At 48.9% G+C, this 17,030-nt stretch overlaps 1 long non-coding RNA gene across 1 annotated transcript in view; it reads left to right on the plus strand.

Moving 5' to 3' along the window:
- The window catches only part of LOC142435885 (uncharacterized), a 240,223-nt gene that overhangs the window by 74,106 nt on the left and 149,087 nt on the right, over window positions 1-17,030 (plus strand). The gene's annotated exons all lie outside the window — the stretch shown is intronic.

A 17,030-nucleotide genomic window follows, 5' to 3' on the forward strand; every position in this document is an offset into this window, starting at 1 on the left:
ATCCTTTATCTCAGCAGTGTCAGTGTTGGATTATGAATTTCCCAAAGAACCAGTATCGCTCAATTCTGTGCACAATGCTGACTCACTCTCGCTGTATCTCTTACAGCATCAGTTAGTGGGCTTGTTGTCTGCCTCAGGCTTTGTTCACGGAGATCCTCCAGCTAGTTGGTGGTGTGTGCGCATGAGCAGAGGCTTCCTGCCAATCCCCCATGAGTAGTAGAGCTCCCATGGTGTGGACTCCATGTAAGCCCTGTCCCAGACAGCACGCTTACATAGGAGGGTGGGCCCTGCAGCACAGAGGACCATTCCCCCTGTGGAATGGCCTCAGAGACCCACGTCCCTCACTGGCCAGCTGCTGGGGCTGTGGGCCCTAAGCTTCATGCCTGACTCAGGAATTGACACAGGGTGAGGCGACTCCAGTAGCTGTTTTGACTGGTCTAATCCAGCCTGAGATCATCCTTGCATGAGCCCTCTGCCCAGATTATTTTTGTTTCTTTTATGATCATTTTATTAGGGGCTCTTACAACACTAACCACAATCCATATATACATCAGCTGTTTGAAGCACATCTGACCATTAATTGCCCTCATTATTCTCAAAATCTCCACTCTTCACCCAAGCCCCTGGCCTCAGCTCCTCATTTTTCCCCCCCTCAATGCCCGCCACCCATCCCTCATCAATCCTTGGAAATGTACTAATTCTTTTGTCATATCTTCACCCACCTTTCTTTTGAGGTCAATGAAGATCCTTGTAATCGGTTCCCACTTTCCATCCTGCCTTTCCTCCACCCTCCCAGTATCTCCACTCATAACACTGGTCCTCACAGGCCCATCCACCCTGGATTCCCCGTGTTTGAAATTCCTATCGGTACTACAATACCTTCTCTAGTTTGGCCAGATTAGTATGGTAGAACTGGGTTCTGGTTAGTGGGGCAAGAGGAAGCATTAAGAACTTGAGGAGGCGGCCACCCGCCCGCTGGGTGCACGGGCCCGGGCGTCGCGCGCTACGGGCCGCCCAGCGCAGCTGGAGGCTGGGAGCGCCCCGCAGGGCGCACGGGCGGCCTTGCAGGCGGGGACTCGGGACGCGCCCCTCGACGCCCTCGCGCACCCCACCGTCTTCCTGCCCGCGGGGCCCCCCCGAGGGGCTGCGAGCGGGGGTGTCGCACGACCTGCGGCTGGATAAAACGAGAGACCCCCCTTGGTCAGCAGCGCGAGACCGTGGGGACGCGCGGCTCCTCGAATGTTGCGTCGTCTCGTTTCTGGTTCCTCCATCCATTCACGCAGGCCGACCCCGCTCGCCTGATCAGTGGCACACACCCAGCCCAGTGGGAAAAGGAATGCTCTCCCACGTATATGCATTTTAGTTTGGAGTCCCTACAGGGTTTATGTACCCCGAGTCCTGGAGATGGGGATTGGTTTGATCTAACTGCACTTTACTTGCAGTGCGAGCCAGCGCGGCGCGGTGTCCCACTGGAAGCGCCGAGCCACACGTGCGTGTCAACACTTAGGACCATCCCCAAACATGCTTTTGCCAGGTGTCCGTGAGGAAGCCAATCAAGAGGGATCGTGCTATTCGGATTCGGTCCCCATGTCGCCGTTTTCGCCTTGCTTTCTGTTTTTGAATTCGGTTTCCCAAATGTCTGCCTCCAAACGAATACCCAACCAGGGGGTCCGCAGCCCTGGAAGTTTCCGGGGCTGTTCCCCAGACGCGCCTCTGGGGCTGCAAGGACTGCGCCTCGAGACTTTTCCGGTCGTGAAAAGTCGGCGGCGACAGCTCGGGGGCCCTGGGTCACCGGGTGGTGTTGAGCGGGGACTCTGGGGCCCCGGCGTGGGACGCTGGCGGGTGCAAGTTCAAGAGGGTCAGGGGCTGATGCCTCCCCACGCCCCTGCCCTCCCCCAGCAAGGGCGCTCTGGGGTGCTGGGTCCTTGAGGCCCCGGCTGGCGGGGCCGCCCACGGTCAAGGCTTCGGGCACACGCGCGGGTGCGCTGAGGCCTGCGCCGTGCGGGGGTCTGGGCTCAGGCAGGTGGTCGCGGCGGCTCCGCGGGCGGGCGGGCGCCCAGCAGGACGACCGACGACCCCCGGCGCGTCGCCGGCACCCAGCGCCCGGGCGTAGAGGCGGGCGGGGGGCTGCGCTCCGCCGCCGCCAGGGCCCCCTCCCTCCGCGCCCCCCCGCGCCAGGTGAGCCGGGCATGGGCCTCGGCGGGCCGCGGGGCTGCCCTCTCGCCGCCCTCCAGCGCCCCCTCGGGGCCGGGCCGCGCCGAGCCGGGCGGCCGCCGGCCGGGGCTGGGGGTTGGGAGTGGCGGGGGTCGCGGGCGGGTCGCTCGTTCGGCCGCTGGCGGGGGGCGGGGGACGGGCGGCCGCGCGCGAGGCCGGGCCAGCTGCCGCCGCGCCCTCGGCCTCCGACTCCGGCTCCGGCTCGGCTCGCCCTGGCGGCGGTGGCGCCGTGAGGAGGAGTCCGCTCTCCTCTGTGGCGGCGGCGGCGGCGGCCGGCTCCAGGCCGGGTTTTGGCGCCGCCCGCCTGCTGCCTCCTGGCGGCTCCTGAACTCCAGCCCCCTCTCTATCAGCCTCTCACTCCGTCTCAATATGTCTCAAGATGGCGGCCAATGTGGGATCGATGTTTCAATATTGGAAGCGCTTTGATTTACAGCAGCTGCAGGTCAGGCTTCTCCTCTCTCGGCCTCTCGCTCGGGGGTGGGGGCTGCGGGCGGTCGCGGCCTCCCCGGGGGCGCCGGGCTGCCTCGCCGCCGGGGGGCCGCGGTGGAGGGGAGGAGGGGGGTGCCGGGAAAAGCGGGGCCGACTCGGGGACAAGTCCCTCTCACTCCCCGGCCCCCATTGATAACTCGCTTGATCGGAAATTGATCCTCTTTGTTCAATTCATCGATCAGCCCAAGATGGCGCCGGGAGCCACCGCTGCCACCGCTGCTCCTGGTGTCTGCCCCCTCCCCTGGCGCCCCCCCCCCCCCGGCCCCGAGCCGCCACCGCCGCCACCGCTGCCCCTGGTGTCTGCCCCCTCCCCTGGCGCCCCCCCCCGTCCCGAGCCGCCGCCGCCGCCGGTTCCCCAAACTTCATGAGTGGAAAAATGGGCTCTTGGCACAAAATGGCATTCAATCTTCACCAAGAGATTCAGGGCTAAATTGCTGCCCTATCTCTGACCTCAGCTTTTGTTTTATTTTAATTCTCATATAATTCACATATATCATTCAATACTTCAGTCATATTAAGATTTGTGTAATCCTCACCACAATCAGGTTTACATCATTTCCTTCTTTTATATTCATTTTTGTTAGCCCCCCCCTCACTCCCCCAAATCTTCCCTGCCTGTCCCTAGGAGATTGTTAATTCTGTTAGTGTCTCTCTGGATTTGCCTCTCCTGGATTTCATATGTATTAAAAAAAAATACAAAACAAAATCAAGAAACAAGTAGAAAAGAAAAACTAACAATGATAAAAGAGAGAAAAACCTCAATCGAACAGAAAGTGAAAAATACTAAAAACTGGAACCAAATTAAAATTAGTCTGAAGAGATCAAATGATCAGGTGTTACATTTGAACTTAACTGTATCTGTTCATGTCCATGGGCTGTGGTCAGAGGGAATTCACCCCGCATGTGCATTTGAGTCCTTTTGCAAACTGAGTGTTCCGAACTTAAGCTCTGATTCTTGTTCATACCTGCAGATTGAGATTCTATTATTTATCACCCTGGCATCACACTGGCTGTGCTGCTTGTTCTGGGCGGACTTAGTTGACATCTCACTTAGATGGCTGCTTATTTTCAGAAAAAAGGTTTAAGTACAAGGCCCTGTTCTTTGTGATAGATGTGCACCATCTGATTTCAGGGTTTTTTTACACCCTATGCTTTCCAGTCAAATATTCACTTGAGGTAATTCAAAACACTCACTTGGCTCGATGACGCCAGAATAGCTCCCCTCCATGCAGTTCCATGGAGCTCAGCATAGTTAGGGTGCAGAGATGAAAAGACGATTGAACCATGTACTGAACGTTCAGGTTTTTCCCTGCTTTTGAAAATCTGTTTGCGCTTGTAGAGTAAATGTTTTGTACTTTTTAAGAGTGTAAAAAAAAAATAGATGGAGGGATTCAGAGAAAATGGCAACCAGATAGGACCCATCTATCTGGAGCTCCTGCTGCCAGACCAGAAAAATAGGAAATTAGGTGAAGGAAACGGGGAGGTGGAGTTCTGAAATTAGAACTAGGGTAACAGGGTTTCTCCTGAACCCCTTCTTTTGTGGGATTTCCACTCACAAAGCAAACCAAGAATGCTTTAAAGCAGCACTATAATTTTGACGAAGTGGCAGGCGCCAGATATGCCCTTGCCTGGAGCAGGGATCCCTGCAGGTGGACGCCCTGAGAGGGGGCAGAATCTCAGACACGAGGGGAACCCCACACTGAGCTCTCCATGCGGTTGGATGCCTTGAGCTCACGGTCAGGGGTTGGTGGTGGGTAGCCATAATTTAGAGTAGAAGAAAAAATATATTATTACCTTAGGAAGATCATGGTGTGGGAGAAAAAGGCAGAAAGTCGGGAGTCCAGGGAGCAAATTTAGTTCCAATTGGCCGACTAGTAAACAACCCCCCTGATAAGCTGCATCTCCCCCTCTGGGGGTCAGCTTGACAGCCACCAAATCTGAGCACATCACAAGTAGAATTTTTTTTAAGGGTGAAACATAAATGATTGGTTTAAAACTCAAACCCAAGTCTGGTTGCTCAGCTCCAAGCACCACATGGGGAGTCCCTTAACATAAATCAGCATAGGAAGCAACCTAGCTAAGGAATGCCAGAACTCAGCCACAGGGCCTGGCAGCTTTTACCATAACAAAGACCCGCTGTAGCAGTGTCAGCCTTAAACAGCACTGAGCTGTAGCCCAGAGACTGTGGGAGACAATTTCATTCTAGCTGGCCAGAGGGATAAAAAAGAAAATCCTCTGATCTAGGAAGCATCAGCAGTCTAGATAGGACAACAAGCTTCCCTCTCAGTGATTCTGCACATAGCTGGGGAGGCCCTGCCGGTCTTGGAGCCCTAGACGGGGCTGAGGGAGCCCCCCAGTGCCCCCTCCCAGCCCCTGCTGCAGTGCTACATGCAGCACAAGGCAGGTACTCCAGCACCCAAGTGACCCCTGGCCACGGGCGCGATCTTGCTTTTGAAGTAATCTCACACAGCATCTGTGGAACCCTACATCAGGGATGGGAAAGTCCATTAACGCATGCCCAGGAGAGCCAGCATAGGAAAGCTGGATTTTCCTGCCCGTGGGCTCCGATGGATGTTGCACCTGGAGCAGCCCACCTGGGCCAGATGATTGCAGTTCAGCCAATGGGATTGACCTGGGGTCCTTCACCAGCCTCCCCGGGAACCCTTGAAAAGGCAGGAACCAGAAGGGAGAGGGGTGGTCCAGGTCGTCTTCCTGGGAGGAGAGAGATCCTTGCATGACCTGAGGCAGTCTCTGCCAGGCCCCATGGTCAAAGGAATCCTATGGGTGCCTTGTAAAACCTGAAGCTTCTTTTAACTCTCATTAAATTCACTTGGATCACGAGCCCGGCTTCCGCATGAAATTTTTCTCGCGGGGAGCCAAGGACTGGGGTTGGAATTTAGGCCAGAGAGAGAGACCTTACAAGTCCATGACCCTGTGACCTTGAGGAAGAGTTGGAATTCCTCTGGCCTCAAGGACAGGTGATCAAGTATCATTACCTCCTTACCCACTGCTCTACTTATTCTCACTGTATTCACTAGCCCTTCTAACTTTTCCACCGCACTCAGTTTCAACGTGCTCAGGTTGGTGTTGGGCTTTTATTTACTCGCTTTCTTCTTTATCCCTCTTTTTTTCCCCTTTTCCCCTCTTTTTCCTCTTCTCTCCCACTCTCTCCTCTCATATGCCACTAAAGGCTTCCAGGTCACTTCCCTCCGCTTAGGGCAAATCAACCCAAATAGCAGGAGGCACTCCAGCCTGCCCTGTGTGGGAGTGCTGTACACCACACAAGGCACCTGGGACAAACACCTACAGTGCGCTGCACCGTTGAAGAAACCTCCGTCATGCCCCTAAGGTGATCTCGTCAACTAGGGCAATTCTGCCCAGCACCACTGGGTCCCGGCATTAAAAGGGCACACTGACCTGCCATGTTGGAGCAGTGTCTAAACCCCTCTGGCCCCTCATCCAAGCAATCAGGGATCAGCTACTACTTTATACTTTATTTCCTCCTTCTCTCTCTCCTTGCTCTTTACCATCACAGCCAACCTTAGTGAACTCAGTTGGATTTATTTCCTTCTTTCTCTTTATTCTCTTTTTCTTTCTTTCCTCTTTCTGTCTTTGCTTTCTTCACCTCTCTCTTAGCTTGTACGATTCTCTCTGCTCCCTCTCATTGCTTGCACATACCACTGCTGGTTTCCAGAGCCCTACACTCTGCCTAGGGCAACCCTGTCCTCCTAGTGGGCAGCCTGACCCCTAAGACAGTACTGCACACAGGACGAGTCAGAGCTACACACAGCATAACACAGGGTCAGTTATTTCTTTAACCATTTAAAAAATACTCTCTCCTCCTCCTTCCTTTTCTCTTCTCTCTTTTTCCTTTTATTGGGCTCTTCTTAAAGGTGTTCTGCTTTTCTCCGCTCCATCTAGCTCTTCTCTACTTCCTACCACAGCCTCCACAGATTTGGTTCTCCTTTTTAGTTGTTTTCTTTTCTTTTCTTTCTTTCTTTTTTTTTTTTACTGTTGTCACCTTTGTTTACTCTGTGCATTTTAGTTGTCTGTGGGTGAGTGGTTGTCAGTCTGGTTGGCATTATTGCCCCAGTCTGTGTCTTCCTCTTTCTCTCTTTTTCCTCTCCTTTCACTCTCTTTCCCATCACAAGACAATAGCTGTCTCCAGGCCACTCCCCTCTGCCTAGGGCAAACCTGAAGGCCCAACTGAGGGAGCTCCCACCCCCCACTTATTGGCGTGGCAAGCAGCTGGGGAATTCACGCTGGTCCTCTCCCACACACTAAGCCACAGGTTGTTCTCCCCTATAAAAAGTGGGGGCATCCCCAGCCTAAATCCTGAGGTCCTACAAGTGACTGTGGGAAACGCCTGACCACCACTTGTGAGGCTCCACGCTACTGTGGGAACATCCACCCAATCTCCAAGGCGATCTCTCTGTACATCCCCTTGTCTAGCCAGATTTGTAAAGTAGAATTTGGATCATGATAGTGGGGGGAGGAAGCATTTAGGAACTAGAGGAAACATGTTTCATTGTTGCTACCCTGCACCCTGACTGGCTTATCTCGTCCCCACATCCCTTCAGGAAGGGGGTGTCCAGTTACCTACCAATGGGCTTTGAGTCTCCACTCTGCACTCACCCTCATTTACAATGACATGATTTTTGTGTTCTTTGATGCTTGATATCTGATCCCTTCAACAGTTCATGGTCACACAGGCTGGTGTGCTTCCTCCATGTGGGCTTTGTTGCTTCTGAGCTAGATGGCCGCTTCTTTATTTTCAAGCCTGTAAGATCCCAGATGCTATAACTTTTGATAGCCAGGCACCATCAGCTTTCTTCACCACATTTGCTAGTGCACACATTTTTCTTCAACCATCATGTTGGAAAGGTGTTCATCATGGAATGCCAATTTAATATAACGTGTTCTTGCATTGAGTAAGTATTTGGCAATGTCCATCTACTGCCTTAATACTAAGTCTATAAATATATGCACGTTGATCTATTTACGAACCCTCCTGTATAAATATATTTACATATGTACATGCCAGTATGTAGACCTCTAGAAATACCCTTTGTCACCTAGTTCTTTCCTCTATTTACTTTTACTTTCCTCTTGTCCGACTATCATGCTCAGCTTTCACTTGGGTTTGAGTAATTTCTCTTGGTTACATTGCCCTTGCTGAATACCTACCAGGCTTCTCACACCCTCCTTGCGACGGATTTTGGATTACTTGTTGCTCCCCTGTCGCTGGATTGGTCAGCATCACCTCCTTACCCCCTCCTCTCTCTCTCCCATGTCCCCGGGAACCATTGGTCCTGTTGTTTTCTCCTCCAGCCTATTCTTCCAGCCTATCTTATCTAGATAGATCTGTTGAGATAATAATATGCACCAAAAATCAAACCATAGCAAGATAGGCGATGGGTGAGAACACAGTGATGACAAAAAAACAACAACAGAAAACCAATGATCAATAAAAGAGTAAATTAATTAAAAGACAAAAAAAATTTTTAAGAAAGAAAAACCTGTAAATAGATCAAGGTCTGATTTTTTTTTTTTTCTATAGGTGTGTCCTTCAGTCAGGTCTGATGGCGTATCATGCTCTGGCCCCAGAGTCTGTCCTTTGTACTCCCTCAGGGGCTACCCGCTCTGCTCCCATGGTTGCTCTGCTGCATGCTTTTAGTGATTTGCCTCCGTGTTGGAGGGCCAGTCGGGTCAGTCCCAACACAGAGTCTCCGGTATTGTCCCCATAGGGCCCTGGGCCAGCAAGGGATGGCATGTCTCATAGTGGGATCAGCCATATGGTCCACTCTGTACATTGGCTGTTCAGAGTGCCAAAATCATCCTCCAAGCCTGGTGGACCAGTGTGTGCTCCACTCTCTTCCTCCCCCTTCATTTGCCCCTGTGTGCTCTGATCAGACATGTCCATCTCCCCTAGCTACTGGTTCAGTGCCATCTTCTAAAGTAAATTCTTCTGGGGGGAGGGGCAGTTGTCCACGTAGCTGGTATGGAGGCTGGACCATCCACTTTTCATTTAGGATCAAAAGCATCTAGCTTTTAGCATTAGGTGCTATTGAGTCAGTTCCAACTCAAGGCAGAATGAACCACTGCGCAGTCCTACACCATCTTCAAAACTGTTGTTATACTTGAACCTAACATTTCAGCCTTTTCCAGGGACTGGCATCTCCTGATAACATACCCAAAGCATGTGAAGTCTCCCCGTGCTTGCTTCTAAGGACCTCTCAGACTGTTCTTCTGACACAAATCTGTTCATTCTTCCAGCACTCAATGGTATTTTTAATATTCTTGGCTAGTGTCATCTTGATGGGTTGAAACACTATCTCGCTCTAGTGTTGATGTACATTTTTCTGATGCCTAATTATACTGAGTATCTTTTAAGGTAATCATTTAATTTTTATGGCATTTTGAAAAGATGTCAATGAGGTCTATTTAATTTGTGTTCAGATGGAAACACATAACTCAAACTAAATATGTGACAGTAGAATAAGAATCCATTTTATCCTAAATACTTGAGATATTTATACAGCCTACTCAAGTTTTTATCAACATAGATAAGGTGGCGGTGGTGGTGGTGGTGGTGGTGGTGGTGGTGGTGGTGGTGGTTTTTAAGAGTTAATCTCTAAATAAGGGGCTGTAGTACTGAGCACTGAATCTCCTTTGCTTGATTAATTTTTATGTTAGGGAAATAATACAAGGATTCCATCAAATGACCCATCAGTTTGAGGAAAAAGCATATCAGAATTGATGGTCAAAGCCTATATGGCTTTATGGTTTAGTCTCTAGGGGTATGTAATGCTCTTGTGAAAATAGTATTCCTCATGATAATAACGAGGAACTGGTGGGCCTCCAGGGCTGGGAGCTGAACTGAGGGGCAGTTCTACCCTGTCTAATAGGGTCACTATGAGTTGGCAAAGACTCGATGGCTGTCAGTTTGGTTTTTTTGACTTGAGTACTGGCATTCAGTGTGTTTATCGAAATCAATAAATTACAAGCATTTTTGATGTCTATTTTTTACATACAAAATTTAAATCCCCCAAGCCTCTGAAAACTGCGAAGATTTCACAGCACTAGGTTGGTACTCTCCCATCCAAGAATCAGTGAAACTGGCAGGGTGTGAGGCATTCAGGCTCCCTCAGTTCCTCCTGCTGCCTTCCCTGACCCTGGTCACTTGCTTCTATTACCTCTCTTGGACCTTACATGCATTTGAATTAGAACACCATAGAGTACAGTGCTCTACATGTGCAGCAGCTCTAACCATGTCACTCTCTGTCTCTATGAAGCCTCTTCCAACAAAATTCAAATGCGATTGTATGTGCACACATAAACACACGCATGCACCAGAGCACCCTTCTTAACAGAGAGTCAGGAGGGTCTCTTAATTATTTGCTGTCCTCACTTTGGACACAAGTCCCTTGATGATGAGTAGGAGAAAAGGAACATCAGGTAGTGGGGGAAACCCTAAGGAGGAACAGAGGAGAGCTTTAACTAAGAATAATGCTACTAGGGGAATGATGGCATGTGAGGAAAATTAGATACTTCCAGACTGTCAGATTTTTCCATACAGCAAAATTAACTTTTCTAGTTTTGTCTAAAACTGGCCCCAGGAAATTTCAAATAGCACATCTCAGATTATCTAACCTACAAAGGAGTAGCCGGCCTTCCACCCACCCCCACCCCACCCCCGCCAAAAAACCAAGCGGTACAAAGCTCCACTGGGTACACATTTCAAAATATACATTCTCCTGTTTGGGCAGGCATCTGGCAACTTGCTCTGAGCTAGTGCACCCACACTTTTTTCCCAAGGTCATTGCTGGTGACAAGACCTTGTGCTCTTCTCACAAGCCAGAATGCAAACATAAATCAAGTCAGTGTAAGACGCCATCATCACCTCACTCAAATACACCTCGTCAAGTGAACTCAAACTTCAAGAAGATGCTCATTTGTTTGGTTTTGTTGATGTGAGGGTGATAGTGCATTTGGAGTTTAGTCATTGCACTAGGTCAGACTGTTAATCAAGCTTCCTATATAGAGGTTCTGAAGATATTGTGTAAGAAGGTCTGAGTTGTCTGGCTAGACCAGAGCTTGCACACTGCTATTGACTAGAAGTTCCGACACACAGAATCCAGGACAGATAAACCCCTCAGGACCAATACTGAGAGTAGCAACACCACGAGGGAAGGTAGGGGGGAGAAGCAGAAGAAAGGGGAAACCAATCTCAATGATGGACATACAGCCCCACTCCACCACCCAGGGGAACAAACAGCAGAAGTTTGGGTGAAGGGATACAGCAGAGGCGTAAAATATAAAAATAAAAAGTATGTATAAAGTATCAGTGGTTCACGTGGGTGGGAGGAGGGGAAAAAAGGAGCTCAAGGAGAAAGAACATGTTTGGAAATGATGATAGCAATGTATGTACAAATGTGCTTCATACAAATTGGTGTATGAATTGTTACAAGAGCTGTAAGATCCCCCAATAAAATGATTTATTTAAAATAAAAAGGACTGATTAGTGGTAGACAGGGGACTGGTTTTGCCACCATGACAGTGCACCTGCTCACACACAAAAAACAGCATGCCTCTATCGCCCGATCTGATCCCAGCACACCGAGGCAAAATACTAAGGGTGTACAACAGAACAGGAAGGGGAACAGAGCAACGAAGTCCCCAGGGAATACCAAAAATAGACTTTGGGGCCAGGGCTAGCTGACCCATCATACTCTATGAGAAAGCACTCCTAAAGGCCAACAAACAGTCCTTGAACTAACTAAAAGCTTTTCTTTCTTGTGTTTTGTTTTGCTTTTTGTCATTGGCTTGTTGGTGGTGGTGTTGTTCTTTTGTTTCATTTTGTTGCTTGGGTTTGCTCTGTCTCGTTTTTGTGCATGCTATGATTTCCACAGGTCTGTCTAAATGAGATAGGCTGGATGAACAATCTGGAGGAGAAAACAATGGGACTGACAGCTGGGGGAGGGAGATGGGAAAGGGGGGTGTAGGGAAAAAGGAAGTGCTGTTAACAAACCCAGGGACAAGGGAACACCAAGTGATCCAAATAGATGGTGAGGAGGGTGTAGGAGGCTTGGTAGAGTGTAACCAAGAGTAATGTAACCTAGAGGAATTACTGAAACACAAATGAAGGCTGAACATGAGAGTGGGACAATCAGAAAGTAAAAGGAAATCAAGGAAAGAGGTAGGAAGCAAAGGGCATTTATAGAGGTCTAAATAAAGGCATGTGCATATGTAAATATATTTATGTATAACGATGGGGAAATAGATCTATATGCATATATTTATAGGTTTAGTATTAAGGTAACAGATGTACATTGGGCCTCCATTCAAGTACTCCCTCAATGCAAAAATACTTTGTTGTATTAAAGTGGCATTCCGTGATGCTCACCTCACCAACACAATTGCTGGAGGCAAATGGGTGCATAAGCAAATGTGGTGACTGAAGTTGATGGTGGTCGGCTATCAAAAGTTATACATTCTGGGGTCTTAAAAGCTTGAAGTTAAACAAGTGGTCATGTAGCTGAGAAGCAACAAAGCCCACATGAAAGAAGCACACCAGCATGTGTGATCACGAGGTGTCGGAAGAATCAGGTATCAGACATCATCGGAACAAAAAAATCATATCTTTGTGAATACGGGGGAGTATGGAGTGAAAACCCAAAGCTCATTTGTAGATAATTGGACATCCCCTTACAGAAGGGTAGCAGGGAGGAGAGGAGCCAGTCAGGGTGCACTGTAGCAACAATGAAACATACAACTTTCCTCTAGCTCCTAAATGCTTCTTCCCCCACAACTAAAATGATCCCCATTCTACCTTACAAATCTAGCTAGACCTGAGGATGTACACTGGTACAGATAGGAACTGGAAACACAGGGAATCCAGGGCCGATGATCCCTTCAGGACCAGTGGTGAGAGTGGCGATACGAGGAGGGTAGAGGGAGGGAGGAATGGAAAGGGGAAACGGATTACAAGGATCTACATATAACCATCTCCCTGGGGGACAGACAACAGAAAAGTGGCTGAAGGGAGATATTGTATAGTGTAAGATATGACAAAATAATAATTTAGAAATTATTCAGGGTTCATGAGGGATGGGGAATAATTATCAGCTGATGCCAGCGGATTAAGTGGAGAGCAAATGTTTTCAGAATGATGAGGGCAATGAATGTACAAATATGATGTATGTATCAATTGTGATAAGAGTTGTATGAGGCCCCAAAAATTGATTATAAAAAAAGAGAAAAGAAATAACAGTATGAAAACATCCCCCAAAAAAGCATGCCTCTCTTGTCCCTCATATCCTAATCACCTGAACTCACTCCATGTGACTTCTTTCTGTTTCCATGAATGAAGGACAGTGGTTTGACAACACAGAAGAGGGGGAGAAAAAACAAGGGTGTCACCCAAACTGCTGAGTTTGAAAAATGTTTCCAAGAATGTAATCACAGATTAGACAAATGTGTGAAGTGTAATGGAGAGTACTATGAAGGGGATAAAAAATTTAAATGCATAGTTTTGAAAAAATTGTAGTTTTTGTCGGGTTCCCCCTAGTAGCTTCCAATTTCATAGCAACTCAAGCCATCACCATACATCCAACTGACAGAGAAGGGGTGGGTTTTGTGTGTAGGTGGTGTTGGTTATTGCACAGGGGCAAGGGACTTCTGGTGGCATAGTACCTTATGCCTTGGGTGTCAACTGTAATGTCAGCAGTGGGGAACCACCAGTCAGTCCTCAGAAGAAAAGGATGAGGCGTTCTACTCCCATAGAGTTAGCCTTTGGGAAACCCACAGAGATAGTTCTGCTCTGATCTCATAGAGTCGCTATGGCTCAGCATCGACTCCATCGAAGTGAGCTGACAAACTAAAGGCAGGAGATCTGAAAGAGGATGCGGAGACGTTGTCTCAGGTACTTTGGACATATTACTATGGTGGAACCAGTCCTGCAAGAAGGGCGTCATTTTTGGCAGAGGGTTAGCAAACAAGAGGAAGACCCTTACTTAGGTGGATTGACACCGTGGCTGCGAGAATCGGCTCAAATACAGTAACAAGTGCGAGGATGGCGCAGGACTGGGCTTTGTTTCTCTCTCTAGTGCACAGGCCCCTATGAATCCGAACTGACTCCAGGGCTCTACAACATCAACTACTACAACCCCGAAGTTCAAACCTACCCAGTGGCTTCCCAAAAGGGAGGTGTGGCCATGTGCCTCTGTAAAGATGACAGCTAGGGAGCCCCTGCGGGGCAGTTCTACTCTGTGGCACAGGGGCAGCCAGGAGTCGGAATGTGCTTCACAGCAAAGGGTGTGCTTTGTCTCAGTTTGTGCCTGCTGCTGTTTATGCTATGCACTGAGTTTAACATGTGACACTCAGGAGCGAATGAATGGAAACACACCCATGATGCTTCCATGATGCCAGATGCAAGCTGACACTGTTTCTGAGTTCTGGGCATATTATTTTTTCAGAGATAATTTCCTGTAGCGGTGACACACCGAGTCCTATTTCATGTAAAAGCATCAGCAGCAGAGGAAAGCACTGCACAGAGAGAAGACTATGACACGTAACAGGCTTTCCATAGAGGAACAAAAGGGTGGATGTCTTGGGCTGCACTCTTTTCTTGTATACAGACAGTAAACAAGCTGAACACATCTCACCTAAGCATAACATTACAACTACTTGAAGCCCAGCTCAGGCATCTGGACAAGAGGCAGCAAGGAAGGATGGGAGAGAGTTAATGGGCTGGGCGTCCCCAAAGGTGCAGAGTGGGAATCAAGGGAGGATCCAGGACGAGCCAAGGCTTCTGGCAGAAGTCTGAGAGGAGAGCAGCAGAAAGGAGCTGCTCTCTGGGTCCTCACAGATGTAGCCAGTGAGAGAGCAGCAGTGCTGCCCCCTGGCGGTGCGCCGAAGGCAGGGCCGCTTCCCCCAGGGCTGGAGAGCTCTGGGGAAAGACAAACCGTGTCACTTTCGATGCCAAGTAAGGGGGCACTGTGTGCCGGTGGTGTACCTATGTTGGCCAAAGCGCTGCCCACTGTGCATTTGCTTCCCACAAGCACAGTTATCCTTCCTCGTGCATCCAGGAAAGACAGTTCTAGAAAAACACAAGCAGTAAAATAAAACACTGCCAGGTCTCGAACCATCCTCACCATTGTTACTATGCCCACTGGTGTAGCCACTGGTTCGAGCTGTTTTATTGCCCGTCCTCCACTTTTTGCCAAGCATCATGTCCTTCATGGACTTGATGTCCCTTCAGGGACTGGTCTCTCCTGACAGCACGTCCAAAGATATCAAATGAAGTCCAGCCATCCTTTGTCCCCATGTTCTCTTGGCAGTCCTTGTACTTTTATTGCTCAGTATCTGATTATTTGGGACCAGGCCTTATTGCTGCCCCTTCCTCACCTTGGCCCCCAATCCCGACCCCAAGCCCTGCACATCCACTGTGTGAAACCTCCTGTTCCTGTAACCATCCCTGTGCTTTTGTGTGGGGGGTCTAGCTGGGTTCCCCTGGCAATTCGCCAGCTGCCCTTGGGAAAGTTCATGGAGTCGGCTAATTAGTAGAAAAGCCAAACGTCCAGCTGAGATTGGTTTACTCCCTAGCACCCTTGGGCAGGAGCACAGCCCCACTCCCGGTCCCAGGTAGCCAACGACCACACCTAGGTTCTCCGGACTTGGCAGCTGTAACATGTGGCCTGGGCTTCCCCTTCATTTCCTGCTCCTTTCTGGCTTGCTGTCTGACTTTTCTTTGCGGAATTAAAGCTGCAAATTGACAGGATCCCATAAACACTCTAAAGCCACAAAAAAACACCAAATGCCCACCCAAACATGTGAAACTTCCAAAAATCATCCTTAGAAGATTCCCAAACCCTAAACATTCCTAAACCCCATATATGCCCTGAAAACACCATGAAAGCCCTAAGAAAACCTAAAATGCTGGGGGAAAAAAACACATATAATATTAAAAATACCCTAAAATCCCTAAGGAACTCTGCAACATCACTAAAAACACCCTATTGTGCTGAAAAATACCTATACACTCTAAAAAACCACCCCTAAATCCCTTAAACACTCCCTAAAATCTTATAAAACACCCTAAAAGCCCCAAACCACCCGAATGCCCCAAACACACCTTGAACGTCCACAAACAACCTAAAAGCCCTAAAAAATCACATGCCACCAAAAAGCCCTAAATGACCGCAAAATTCCAACTCATAGCCACCCTATAGAGGGCTTCTGGAGCTGTCAGTCTTTTATGGGAACAGCTTTATCGTTCTCCCAAGGAGAAGTTGGTAGGTTTGAAACCCTGACCTCATATTTAGCAGTCTAATAATTGCTGGACAGTGCCACCAAGGCTCTACTGGTGTAGTGGGTTACACATTGGGCTGCTAACCTCAAGGGAAACGGTTCAAAACCACCACCCACTCCTTGGGAGAAAGAAGAAGCTTTCTTTCTATTCCCCTAGATTTCTCATTGAAGGTGTAAAGTAACCTGTTAAATGCGCGCAGTGGCAGCAGCAATGTCTCATAACCATGGGGAAATGTGGTTCAGAAACTTCAGAAGCAAGCATCCACCAGTAGGTGACTGACCAGCAGTATTGACTTGGGCAAAGAGAAGGTGACATGGAAGGGTAAGGAGAAGAATGCGTGCAGAGGGCAGGTTGGCAGCTGAGCCTAAGTCCAGTAGAAACAACAGCAGAATGGCCTGTTCCTGGAAGGGCCACAGGAGATGGTGCGACTTCATGTAGCCCCCACTTACATGTGTAACAGCAGCAATTGCCTGAACACGTGGTCTCCCCAGGGAGGAGCCTTTGTGTGGTGTTAAGATGCTGTTACTGTCTGTTGTACTGTGGTGGCCTGCATTTGGCTGTAATGGTGGAAATTTTGCAGCCAGTAGTTCAAATGCCTGCTGGGTCACTCACTGCAGGTAGACTTCAGCAGTTTCCAGACAGAGAGACGAGGGAGGAGGACCTGGTCTTCCACTTCTGAAAGAACTGGCCAGTGTGAACCTTGTGAATGGCAGAACACTATACCTGAACATGAGTACCGCAGGCTATAAGGCATGATGGATTGACACAGTGGCTGCAGCAATGTGCTCAAACATAGGATAGTGCTGGCCTGGAAAATAGTTCATCGTCCATTAAAAAAAATCATTATATAGGGGCTCATACAACTTTTGTTGTTGTTTTTCCCTAAGGGAGAGCAGTGTATTGGTACACTGAGAGGTATATAGATCAATGGATTCGAACAGAAAAGCTACACATATATTCACCAGTCAACAGGAAACTAGCCTTCGAAAAAGGACACAGAAATATCCAAAGGGAC

Source organism: Tenrec ecaudatus, assembly GCF_050624435.1.
Source record: "Tenrec ecaudatus isolate mTenEca1 chromosome 5 unlocalized genomic scaffold, mTenEca1.hap1 SUPER_5_unloc_5, whole genome shotgun sequence".
NCBI classification, from domain to species: Eukaryota; Metazoa; Chordata; class Mammalia; order Afrosoricida; family Tenrecidae; genus Tenrec; species Tenrec ecaudatus.